General features: G+C 36.4%; 1 long non-coding RNA gene across 3 annotated transcripts; it reads right to left on the reverse strand.

The window, feature by feature from the left end:
- Positions 1-900: 900 nt before the first annotated feature.
- On the reverse strand, positions 901-13,791 carry LOC127745797 (uncharacterized). 3 transcript variants are annotated; one of them, XR_008007369.1, is made up of 3 exons: positions 13,513-13,791; positions 12,419-12,557; positions 901-1,652 (listed from the first exon to the last, which is right to left on the reverse strand). It is a non-coding gene; the product is annotated as an uncharacterized LOC127745797 (long non-coding RNA). The 3 variants fall into 3 exon arrangements; XR_008007370.1 differs by having other exon boundaries at positions 12,419-12,569; XR_008007368.1 differs by lacking the exon at positions 12,419-12,557.
- Positions 13,792-14,355: the final 564 nt, after the last annotated feature.

The raw sequence follows: 14,355 nt of genomic DNA on the forward strand, positions 1-14,355 counted from the left end.
TTATGGGATTGATTAGTCTCTGTGTAAAAAAAATCAATGTTATTTTTTTGGCACATGTGCTAATTAGTCCCAAAAAAAAGATCAGTGGTCGGGTTGGGTGTTTTTGACAAAAAAATACCAATTCGACTCCTTAGATTTACTTTTATGGGATTGATTAGTCCCTGTACTAAAAAAATCAATGTTATTTTTTTGGTACAAGGCTAATCAGTCCAAAAAAAAGATCAAAAATCAGGTTAGGTGATTTTTTTTTTTTGGAGACCTTATTGTCTTTTTGAGATAATTATTAGAGCCTCTGATAGGGTATTCACTCTAAAATAAAAGAAAAAGGATTCAGAAGGTACACGCAAAAAGTATATTGGTTTGGTTAAACAATGCATATATTCATTGCTTGCAAAATCTTGAGAATTTCATGATTTGAATATATGTACAAATAGATATTATTTTCTCAAATCTTCTTAAAATTAAATAATGACTCATTTTTAATAAATTTAAAAATTTTAGATATTATTTTCTCAAAACTTCTCATGCTAAATTGTGACTTATCTTTTCAACGAATTTAAAAATCATAAATATTTACTATAAGAAAAATGTTGAATATTATTAGATTTATCATAAAAAAAACAAAACATATTTGATGGTAATTAAATTATCGTTGAATTTATCATCGGAAGAAATTAGACAGTATAAACCGTACTGACAAATATTTATTGTCAGAATTTTTTTCGTCTGATGGTAATTATTATCAGATTTTATGATGGATTACTTGTTCGAAAAACTATTTGGTTACGGACAAATTTTTTCAACGGTAATATTGGTGCTAAGATATCTTGTTTTCCGCACTATTACCGTTCGATTATTCTCTCGATAAATCTGACGCTAATGTCAATTTTTTAAAATAAATTGAAATAAATGGTCAATTTTAATTTTTATTTAAATTTATTTTTCACAAAATTAAATGTCAATCCATAAATAATGAAAATTTATTATTTAAAATAAATAATACAATGTTCAAATAAATTAAAAGTTAAGTACATCAAATAAATACAATGAACCAATGAAACGAAACACTAATAACTACACATCCAGGTAGTCCTCGTCGTCCTCGTCGTTGCCATCGGTCTTGTGGCCCTGAATCGGTGACGCAGAAGGCGGTGATGTCCGTATGCCACCAGCAGGACCGCTACCACCAAAGTTGATGCCAGCGACGTACATCTGGGCCTGGTATACCTTCATCTTAGCCTTCATACGCTGAAGCCACTCTAGCAACTCCCTCCACTCCAGTCTGAACTCATCCGTAGATGTCACATGGGTGAGGATCTCCTGATATATACCATTTTTGATAATCGTTCAGCTCCTGAGCCTACTGGTGAAGGTTGCGTTGGAGCTCCTATACCTGCAGCCTCAAATTCATGACTTCCTCGAGCTCGACGGCTCGAAGAATGGTAGAGCTTGATGACGGCCTCAACGTAAAAATGCAGAGGTTGTTGACGAAAAATGATCCCAATCCGTATACAAGGTTCTTGTCCAACGGTAAAGCGGTATCGCGCCAAACCACATCGGAATTGACGACTGAAGCTGCAGAATCATCGGTGACTTTCTCCCCACTTTACTAAGACTACTGAATCGTGACCTCTAATTTCTGTGTAAGAGTCCTGTATAATATAAATTATTGTGATTAGTACAACAGATATACAATTAATTTTTCAGACTAAAAATGACTCAAATTACACTAGAATCTAAAAATTTTAGATATTGTTAAAATACCTTCTTAAGCATCGAACAATGATCCAAATTTTCAAAGTATCTAGAAAACCTTAGATATATATTCTTGGATAGTCTTTTTAAGCTTAGACATAATCACTACTGGATCAATTTATAGAAAATGTAGTACGAATAATTTCAAAAACTCTTATATCTTCTAATATATGTTCAAATATATTTTCTAATAAGTATAAACTATCTCAAGTTTACAAGAAAGAGTTTAATTTAGTCTAAGATATGAAATAAAAATTTGCCTATCTTACAAACTTTTTAAATCTCTTTTGAGATTAGAAGAGCCAAAGAAAAAAAGAGAAGAAATAAGAAATTAAGGAAATATGTTCACTTTCGATTTTTGAAGCACTTCATTCTTGTTATTATAGGGATTTAAGGTTTGGTATTTATAGGAAAAAAACATTAAAGATCAATTGAATCACTTTATTCTTTATTTGAGTATAATAAGGAAGCTCTTTGAGAGAGAAACTTTCCAAATGATGATTAACTAGTTGAGCAAATGATGATTAACTAGTTGAGCATAATCATTAATATGTTGGAGCCAAAATACACTATTTTTCATGGGTTTCTATTTCTGAAGTTAGATTTTCACCGTCTTCAGTAATATTGAAATGTAGAAATGTGATTATAAACTATTTCTGATGTGTGGTAGATGAAGACAAACTCCGACGGGCATGCCAAATCCAAACCAGGAGGCCAACTCGACACCTCCACCTCTTTAAGAAGGCACATGACAGCTGGAGGAAAGGAAACTTCTTAGAAGACAGATCTACTCCTGTGGGATTTGCTCTAGGCACAGAGTATATAGGGGGAGGGCCCTATCCCTCCCCGAAATACGTTACGATTCCCTCACCTTTACTGCCATCTGTACGGATTCTGACTTGAGCATCGTAGTCCTTTTTGTAGGTAGCTCCCCCTTTTTCAACACCACAACTCGAGAGGTCGCGAGGCTCTGATAAAATACTATTTTATGATTTATCTTATGCTCAATTGAGTGTTTTTATCAAATTCTTCACCCACTTATTCATATGAATTGCATGATTTTACAATTCTTTCCTTATTTTATGATATATGTGAAAACATGTTTCCTATGCTTTAAAAATGTTAATTTTAATTATCCTTTATTACTATTCGATGCCGTGATCCGTGTGTTGAGTATTTTCAGGCTTTATAGGGCAAGAATGGTTTAGAGGACAAAAAGGAAATATGCAAAAATGGAAGGAACGCACAAAATGGAGTTTTTGAAGAAATGGTAGCGACGCAAATGCATGGACGACGCGAACGTGTGCCTCGCGCAAAATGGCATCGACGCGTACGCGTGACTAGCACGAAACACAACTGACGCAGACGCGTGGAAAGGAAAAACTCCAGATGACGCGCACGCGTGACGTACGCCACGTGCAGAAAATTGCAGAAGTCGCCCCCAGCAATTTTTGGACCGTTTTTCGGTGCAAATCTAAGCCCAGAAACACAGAATAGGAGCCAGAGAATGGGGGAATGAACAAAAAGAGAATTCATACAACATTCATTATTCACAATTTCAGGATTAGATGTAGTTTCTAGAGAGAGAGAGGCTCTCTCCTCTCTCTTAGGATTTAGAATTTAGGATTTCTATTAGTTTTAGGATTATTCTTCTTCATTCCAGGTTCAATGTTACTTTAATTTATGTTTCTCTTCTATCTTTAGATACTCTAATGCTTTTACTTGTATTTGACTCATGTTGCCAAATAGGCTCATGAACCCTTTCATGTTAGATTTGAATTTATGTTTAAATATAATTTGAGGTATTTCAGATTTATGATTTTTTACTTAGCCTTTTATATTCTTGGCTTTAATTGATGAATTGATTAATTGGAGACACTTGAGTTATCAAACTCATTGTGATTGATAATTGTTATCTTTGCCAATTAATTTGAATTCCAATAACTCTAATCTTTTCTTAGGAATTGACTAGGATCTGAGGAATCAAATTGATTCATTCACTTAACTTACCTTTATAGTTAGAGGTTAATAAGGTGGGAGCAAAAATTCAATTCTCATCATAATTGATAAGGATAACTAGGATATGACGTCCAGTTTTCATATATTGTCAAGAGTTTTTCTAGTTATTAATTTATTTTTCCTGTAATTTATTTTCCTTATTCAACCTTTCAAAAACCCAAAAATATTATTTTCCATAACCAATAATAAATCATACTTCCCTATAATTTCATGAGAAGACGACCCGAGATTTGATTACTTCGGTTATAAATTTTATTGGGTTTTGTTACTTGTGACAACCAAACATTTCTACGAAAGGATTCTCTGTTGGTTTAGAAACTATACTTACAATGCGATTATATTCTTGTGAATTTCTTTACCAATAGAAATCAGTTCGTCAAAATGGCACCGTTGCCGGGGAATTACAAGCGTGTGCCCTATTATTGGTTATTGTAAATATTTTCTTTTTCTTGTTTATTTATTTTTTTATTTTTAATTTTTATTAGTTACTATGAGTTCTCACCCACATCGCCTTGAGAGTTTGGTTCTACTATTGTTGAAAAGAATGGAAGCTATAACAGGAACATGCATCAAGGTCAAAACAATCAAAGATGGACGGAGCCATGAGGATCTGATCAACCCTTTAGGCAACAAGACCTTCCAAAATACCATGGACGACGACCATTCTACAATGCATGCCAAGACAATAGTTATGGTGGACCCTCTCGTGACAACCAACACCCACCAAATTACTATGGTCAAGAGCCATTCCGAGGTGCCTACCAAAATGATAGATATGGTGGACCCCCTTGTAGTTACCAACAAGCCCCATCATATGTCCACAAACCACATCCTCAACATAGCTTTGAACCACCACACTCACAAGCCCCCTATCACCATTCACCCCCGTATGACCCTAACCCCTATCCACCCTAATTCCAATCCAATTACTCCCAAGAACCACCACTTTCCTATGCACCATGTCCATATCCATCAACCCAAGAATCAAGGGAGCGTCTCAAGAAAACAGTGGAAAAACTTCATGCAACCCTTCGCCAACTGGATCAAGCAATCAATCGATTATCTTCCCGATGTTCGGATACTCAAGGAACCCACATGGCTTCATGTGGACAATCTAACAATGAACATAGCATGAAGGAGATACTAGAAACTCCGATGGACAGTAAGGAGCATGACTTTGTACTGGAACAATTAGAGGAAGCCGAAATTATCGAAGAAGAAGAATTGGTTGAAGACTTAGGAGATGCTGAACCTCCATGGGAATCTAGAGTTGTGGAAAATTCCGTCAAGGAAGTTGCAATTGATGCTAAGGAGGATAGTGCACAACCCCCAAAGCAGGTATCCTATGAAGAACTGGACGGAACAACTCAAGACGCGAGTTTCCTTGATAATGATAATCACGAGTCAAGTTCTCCTAGTAACAAACTTGCAGTGAAACAGAAGAACCTTCCCCAAGTGAATGCGAAGATGATGCTGAGGTAGATTTTTCTCAACCTCCAACTTATGAATTAAGTGATGAGGAAGAAATCGAAGACTTTGATCAAGACGTGGTTACAATTGAAGAAGTTTGCAAAGAAGTGGAGAAATTCACAGAAGGATACAAGGGAGCAGAGCTTGTAAGACCACTAAAAACACCTATTCCAAGGCCATTACCACCCAATACCAACTTCAAGTGGGTAACATCCTTAGCCTTTATCTTTACTTTTCCACTTGAATATGGTTTACTTGAAACAGATGGCCAGCTTAGAGCTCTCTACAGTTTTAAGAGTAAGAGGAAAATGGTTCGTACTCAGAGCTGGTACGCAAGATCCAATAAGATTCCACGCTTCAATTTGAGGTGCAAGGATTGGTGTAGAGTTCGATCGAGTGGGTCTCGGAAGCTGTTTGGTCATTTTAGTGAGAATTTGAATTCTGCACCACCCGGTTAGAAAAATGCTGATCAAGACAAAAACGGGTGTAAAAGTAAGGTCTGGGACCCCGGAATTCATTCTGGCAATCAGCACTCTTGGGACCTAGTCATCTGCTTTGACTTGCTTGAAGGCTTTATGTGCCTAGTTTGGGATCCTGGAGGCTACTGGAATTCCAAACATTGGTGGAGATTTTTGGATGAATTCAAGCACAAGCCACCATAACTAAAAGTGCTAGGTGGGAGACAACTCACCATGGTATGATCGTTCCTTTTTCAATTTCAATTTTTATCTCGTTTTGTTTGTTTTTAAGTTTTATTTTATTTTATTCTATTTTATTGAACCTGGAATTATTCATAACATCCATATCAGCATTGCATTCTGCATACTGCACAAAAAAAGAAAACCTCACGCATTCCATGGGCCACGCGTGGGCATCGATTGCAAATCGGCGTCAAGATCCAACGCCCAGAAAGTTGGGCTGGAATCGTGCGACTGGTGTACGTTAGGCACAAATTGGGCTACGCATTCGCGTTGCGTGGATATTATGGCCCCCTAAATGGAAACAGAGAGTTGCGCCAAAACGACGCTGGAATTGTGCGTTTAGCACAATTCCAAGCGACGCGTTCGCGTGTTTTACGCGTACGCGTCCCTTACATTTCCGCGTCATTCCCTTTCCACCTCAATCACGCGATCTCGTGCCCCACGCATTCACGTGGATTTGAATCCACTAACCCAACCCATGTGAAACCCTAACCCCCTCGCGTCAACCCATTCTCTTTTCCCCTCCCCCTCTGCACTCTTTCTTCTCCCCTACACAACTACCACCACCGACCAGCCACCCAGCACCGCCGCGCCGCGCCCCTGCCACCGCACCACTCCCCGCCCCCTCTGCACTCTCTCTTATCCCCTACACAACCACCACCACCGACCAGCCACCCAGCACCGCCGCACCGCACCACTGCCGCCAAACCCCTTCCCCTCTCTTCTTTCTCTTCTTCTTCCCCCCTTCTTCTTCCCCTTTAACTTTCTCCACTACCGCCCCCATCGCCGAACGACCACCGCGCCACCACCGTCGCCGCGCCACCGCCGGCCACCACGCCCACACGACCATCACCCACATCGCCCCCTTCTTCTCTCCTCTCCTCTGTAACCCTAATCCACCCCCAACCACCGAACCACTCCCTACCTCCACCAAGGACCTCCGCCGCGCTGCCTTCCAGCACCGCCGCATCACCGCCAACACTACCACACCACCACCATCTCTCTGAGCCCAATTTCTGTTCCTACACACACCAGGTTCCGCCGAACACCGATTCCTTTCCTAGTTAGTTAGTTAGTTACATATTTTTTAATTTATGTTCAAATTAGGATAGTTAGAGATGCATGATTGTAGTGGATTTTAGGTGGTTAGGTAGCTAGGATGTGGTTAGTGGATTTAGGCCTGATAATTGCGCCGTTCTTGTTACCTGTTTTTATCTGATTCGCAATTTTGAATTTGCTGTGATGATGATGCTGTTCATATGCTGTTCTTTACTATTCTTTCATGCAGATTGCGTTCGTTTATTCGGAATTCATGTGAATTACTATTTGTTCCTATATTCTGTACTAATTTAATGTCATATGAACTGATTTTGCTGCTCTTTATCACCTGGGAACATCCAATTTTTAAGCGGAATGCTGTCCAATTTTTTTTTAGCAAATTGTTACTTAGCATTCTTATTCTTTCTGGTTCCCTGATTAATAAATTGCATTATTGATGATCTCAGTTTCATTTTGCAATTCTGTTATTTATCTAAATTATCATCAATAAACTGCAATCATTGCTTGAATATGAATTAATTGTTCTTCAAGTTTGTGAACTTATTGTTAACTAGGAACCCTATTATCATGCCACTTACTTTAACTTCACTTTTTAACTCCTAACTACTTTCACTTTCTAACTCAAGGCATGATTACCATTTTTCCTAATTAACAAGAATTCCACATATAATATATTTTGGATTGTAATTTTTACTCTCAGACTCTTAACTCGCATACAGTCCAAAATTTACATATATTTAACTCACTTCATGCTTTTATTCCTCTTTTATTCATCTTTTGCCTCTCTATGCTTTTATTGCTATATTCCTATTTGCTTACCTATTTTCCTGCTTTAGTTTCTTCAATTATATCCTGCTACTTCCACTTTTCAGGATGTCTGACCCCAAAAGTAAAGGAAAGGGCAAAGCACTACAAGCAAAAGGAAAAGAGGCGAACCCTCCACCACTATCCTAGATATCCTCCATGATGATTCCTGGTGGGAAAAGCATCTTATCCCGCAGGAAAAGGCAGATCAGTTGCTACTTGACACAGACCAAGTCAAGTTTGCCAACAGATACTGTGAGCTCAAGTATCCGATTTTTGCCACTTCCAGGAACCTATACCTAAAAAGGACCCTCAAAATTCCGAAAGAACTACAGTAATACACCTCAGATCAGATAAAACAGAGAGGCTGGTTCTTCCTGAAAAGGAACTTGACCGAGGTCAATGCATCCTGGGTCAGGAAATTCTACTGCAACTACTTCAAAATATCCTTGGATGCAGTGCACCTTAGAGGGAAGCAGATCATGATTACTGAGGAAGCTATTGAAGACATCCTCCAACTCCAGCCTAAGTCAGATCAACCGGATGGTTACCAAAAGACTGAAGATGATATGAGATTCATGAGATTTGATTGGGACGCAGTAAAGCGAACTATAGCTCTTGATCCTACTGTCCCATGGGTCATGGGCAAGTCCACAGTGGTGCCAAAGGGAATAAAGCTTATCTATCTGAATGATGAGGCTCGACTTTGGCAACAGATTCTGAGTAACTATGTGATGCCGAGCACTCATGAGACAGAGGTGCTAGCTGCCATGATCACCCTCATCTGGTGTGTGATGGAGGGTAAGGACTTTTATCTTTTCCGCTTCATCCTGTATTACATGGCCAGTGTCCATGTCAGAGGCACTCTGCCCTTTCCATATTTAATCACTCAGCTAGGCCACTGAGCTGAGGTGCCCTGGGAGCTCGTAGATGAGAAGCCAATTGCTGCCGACTACAAGAAAATTATCCCTCACAGTATGAAGTTCCAAGCTTTGGGCTACAGGCCGCCTTTCCTCACTGCCTCTGCTGAGGCAGCCACATCTTCCGCTGCCGCTTCAGCATCTACTGCCCCAACTACCACCACTGCACCATCACCTGCTCCCGAGCCTATTTATCACCTCGTGCACAGACTCTTCGCATGCCTGGATCGTATGGAGCATCACAACAAGTGACGCTATGAGCACTTAAAGTTGATTATCCGATCTGGCAGTGACATCCCCTCCGAGCCTGACACACCGTCAGAGCCATCTGATGCGAAAGCGGACGATCATGAGGAGGAGGCGCCTGCAGATCCAGAGGTTCCCCTACAGATAGAGCCTCCGCTTCAGCAGGGAGCTCCTCCGACACTCATAGAGACTGTAGACCCTTAGCTTACCACCGAGACACCAGCAGCACATCCTTCCGAAGATGACACTTCTTCACACCCAACTTGATTGAGCATCGAGGACGATGCTATAATTTAAGTGTGGGGAGGTTGCCATCTCTGGTGAATCTTTTTGGTGAACCACTTTCAGACTCTTCTATCTTATTTTGCTTATTTTCTGTATTTTCATTTCATTTTATTTTATTTTATCTTATCTTATTTTGTCTTTTAGTACTTGCACATTTTTCTTTTGCTTTTGCTGTATTTTTATTTTTATTTCTGCATTTTGCAGTTTGGGCTGTATATATCTTAGATATTTAGCTTAATTTGCACTTTTAGCTTATTAGTTGTGATATAGAATATGTGGATTAATTAGTTTAGTTTACCCTTTTAGCATATGATAATTTGGTTTGATTGAAAATAAAAGAGTAAACTAGAAGCTTTAGTGGAACAGAATCAAAACAATCTACACACCTTGTATATATATAGCAATAAATGTTGGTTAATTGATAACATTTTTCAAGAAAAATACCTATTTTTATAAGAGCCATTCTAGGATTCACATTGAGTTGAATGGAAACTCTTAATTTTTACTTGCATGACATACATAACTGATATATGGTTTTTGAGCCAAAGAACACACAACCCGTGAGTTTTTGAGCTTAATTATATGGTTACATTCAACCATAAATTTCATTCCTGTGTGTTTCGCAATTCTTTTCTATGCTTGCAATCTTTACTTTGTTTTAGTCTATATGTCCAATATACAATGTAGATACATACCTACATATGATTAAGGCCATTATTTAAAATTTTGCTCACTTATCCCAAATAAACCTACCTTTTACATCATCCTTATTAGCCCCTTTGAGCCTTTTAATCCCCTTCTGTTCTATAACCACATTTTTAGCCTTAAGCAAAAAAATAAATTAAAAATCCCAAGTTGAATCCTTGGTTAGCTTAAGATAGATATCGTGTATCAAGTAAGTGTGAAAAATTTTATGGGAACATGGGATGATAGAAAAAATGTGTTAAGTTGAAAAAAAAATTATTTAAAGTTTGGGTACATGCTCAGGTGACATCAAAACAATTAAAATACCGTGTGCATTGAAAAAAAATTACCCAATGCAAAATAGAAGAATCAATGCACATGGGATAAAATCATAAATAAAAATTGGTGCATGAGTATGTAACACACAAGTGGGAAAATTGGATAGCTAGGCAAAATTTCTAAATTATATAGAGTATGTATATGTTAGGTGAGATCTTAAACTAATCAAGGATTCAATTTATAGCTCAACTTAGCCTTATATATACACCCTTACCATTACCTTAGCCCCATTACAACCTTGAAAAAGACCTCATGATATTTGTATGTATGAATTAAATATTTGTTGATTGGTTAGATAAAGAACAAAGTTTTAGAAAGCATGACTTGAAGAGAATAGAGTGATTAACCCCAAACACTGAGTGATTGGAGAGTAAACACAAATCCAGTGAGGGTTCAATAGCTCATTCCCATATATCCATGTTTAATTATTAATTGTCTTGCAAGTTTTTGAACTATCTTAACTCAACTCAATTGTGAATGTGTTTTAATATGATTTGGCTTTAATTGCACATATATGATTCCTTGAAAATATGAATCAATTTAACCACATGTAAGCTTTATATATATAAGTGAATAGTAATTAGAATTGCATGACTCATTTAGGTAGCTTGCATTTAGAATATATTGCATTGTACAAGATTCCACCATTCTACCTTCATTCTTTTCTCTTGGATTTAGCATGAGGACATGATAATGTTTAAGTGTGGAGAGGTTGATAAACCACTATTTTATGATTTATCTTATGCTCAATTGAGTGTTTTTATCAAATTCTTCACCCACTTATTCATATGAATTGCATGATTTACAATTCCTTCCTTATTTTATGATATATGTGAAAACATTTTTCCTATGCTTTAAAAATGTTAATTTTAATTATCCTTTATTACCATTTGATGCCGTGATTTATGTGTTGAGTATTTTCAGGCTTTATAGGGCAGTAATGGCTTAGAGGACAAAAAGAAAACACGCAAAAATGGAAGAAACGCACAAAATGGAGTTTTTGAAGAAATGGCAGTGATGCGAACGCATGGATGACGCGAACGCGTGCCTCGCGCAAAATGGCATCGATGCGTACGCGTGGACGACGCGGACGCCTAACTAGCACGAAACACAACTGACGCGGACACGTGACTGACGCAGACGCGTGGAAAGGAAAAACTCCAGATGATGCGCACGCGTGATCCACGTGCACGCGTGACGTACGCTACGTGCAGAAAATTGTAGAAGTCGTCCCCAGTGATTTCTGGACCCTTTTTCGGTCCAAATGCAAGCCAAGAAACACAAAATAGGAGCCAGAGAATGGGGGAATCAACAAAAAGAGAATTGATACAACATTCATTATTCACAATTTCAGGATTAGATGTAGTTTCTAGAGAGAGAGGGGCTCTCTCCTCTCTCTTAGGATTTAGGATTTAGGATTTCTATTAGTTTTAGGATTATTCTTCTTCATTCCAGGTTCAATGTTACTTTAATTTATGTTTCTCTTCTACTTTTAGATACTCTAATACTTTTACTTGTATTTGACTCATGTTGCCAAATTGGCTCATGAACCCTTTCATGTTAGATTTGAATTTAAGTTTAAATATAATTTGAGGTATTTCAGATTTATGATTTTTATTTAGCTTTTTATATTCTTGGCTTTAATTGATGAATTGATTAATTGGAGACACTTGAGTTATCAAACTCATTGTGATTGATAATTGTTATCTTTGCCAATTAATTTGAATTCCAATAACTCTAGTCTTTTCTTAGGAATTGACTAGGATCTGAGGAATCAAATTGATTCATCCACTTAACTTACCTTTATAGCTAGAGGTTCATAAGGTGGGAGCAAAAATCCAATTCTCATCATAATTGATAAGGATAACTAGGACAGGACGTCCATTTTTCATATCTGGTCAAAATTTTTCTAGTTATTAATTTATTTTTCCTGCAATTTATTTTTCCTATTCAACCTTTCAAAAACCAAAAAATATTATTTTCCATAATCAATAATAAATCATACTTCCCTGCAATTCCTTGAGAAAACGACCCGATATTTGAATACTTCGGTTATAAATTTTATTCGGTTTTGTTACTTGTGACAACTAAACTTTTGTACGAAAAATTCTCTGTTGGTTTAGAAACTATACTTACAACACAATTATATTCTTGTGAATTTCTTTACCGATAGAAATCAGTTTGTCAAGCTCCAACCATCTCTTCTTCCACACGAATTTGGGAGGTCCGTCCATCCGTCAATAGCCAAGGTCCCGATTCCTCTCGTCTCTCTTACCTGCTCCGTTCACTCAACAAGCCGAACAAAATATTGTATAGTTTTTCTCATGTTTAATTTTTACCTATCTTTTGTTCTGATTAATTAAGAAAAAAGATTTATTATATATTTAAACACTTGAGTAAACGTACGTTAGATAATAACTAATAAATTTTTTTAATTATATTTGTACTTGTTAAATATCAAAATTTAATTTAAAATGTAAATGGAGCTACCAATCTTTTCTTTTTTTAGAATGACAAAATAAATATAATTCTAAAAATTTAATTGATTTTTAGAAATTTCGAATAAAATATAAGGAGTCGTATGTTTTATACCATTTTAAAATATAAAATTAACTATACGAGAAGTGAGGACAGAAAAATTGTAAATGTTAATTTAATTCTAGTTAAGCACATTTCTGTACCTACCAGAAATTTATTATCTATCAATCAAGCTTAAAATACTTAATATAAATTTGAATTATTATTTTATTGGTATAAAATATAATAAATTAAGAATTAAAATTTGTTCAATTAACAAAAAAATATAATATTTTTTTATATAATAAAAGATGTTTAAGAATGAATATTTTTTAAATTTATTTTCTTGTAATTTTCTTGCATAATTATTGTTTGAATAAATAATCATTTTTGATGTGAAAAATCTGAATATTGACAAAATTAACCGTCGAATATTTTAACCATCTAATCATCAAAGTTTGGCTCTATCTAGCAATTTTAACCAAACGTTAATTTTGGAGTGACACCGTTAGTTATATTCCAATACAAAAATAATTCATTTAATTAACAAAAATTTGTGAAATGAAATAAATATTGATTTAACAAATCTATCCTTATCTACCAAATCACACAAAAGCTAAGAACCGAATTTGGAGTGCATTGAGACATTTTGACAAACTACTATTACTAAGCCTATAAACAATATATCCTTTGGAAGAATCATAGTGACTAACCTCAACCTTGGTGCGATTCCGAACAATATTCTGATGAAATTCTTTCAAATTTTCCCAAAAACATATCCGAGAATGAGATCTTCGTTGTCGAGGCGAAGACGAAGCATGCCGTTGGAGAAGGACTCGGTGATGAGGCCCACGTGGACCCACTTCTTTTTGTCAAACTTATCGGCCGTGGGGGGTATAACGTGCGGCACGAAGAGGGTTGCTGGCAGCGACGAAAGCGGAGGGAGCCGAGGGGCAGAGGAAAGAGGGAGTTATGCAGTGGTGGAAGGTGAATGAGTGAGAGTAAGAGGGAATTATTTATTCTATTTCACAATTTTTTTAATTAAATGAATAATTTTTATATTGGAATATATGATACTTAACTAATGACGTCACTTTAAAATTAATGTTTGGTTAAAATTGTAAAATGAAACCAAACTTTAGTAGTTACTAAATTAATTTAAATCTTTGATAGTTAGTTTTGTCAGCGTATAAGTCTTTATAAGTCAGAAATAGTTATTTACTTTTATTATTTACTGTACACTACATTGAACATGGTTTAATTTAATGAATTATTGAAGGGAAAATAAAAAAACTAACTAGCTATGTGTCACGGTAAATTTTAGAAGGTTAAATTTAACAGTATTTATATAATTATTTGGAGTATTTGAGAATGCTTTAGAAGGTCCCAAAATATTCTAGAAGATTCTAGAAGACTTTGGATGGTCATAGAGTATTCTAAACCAGTGTGAGTGTATATAGAAGTATCAAGAGTAGTATGGAATAATCAAAAAGTATTTAGAAATTTGTGGTATGATAGATATTTGTAGGGAAGGTTCTAAATGATAAATCTAGATC

This window comes from Arachis duranensis, chromosome 3 (assembly GCF_000817695.3).
Source record: "Arachis duranensis cultivar V14167 chromosome 3, aradu.V14167.gnm2.J7QH, whole genome shotgun sequence".
Lineage (NCBI taxonomy): Eukaryota > Viridiplantae > Streptophyta > Magnoliopsida > Fabales > Fabaceae > Arachis > Arachis duranensis.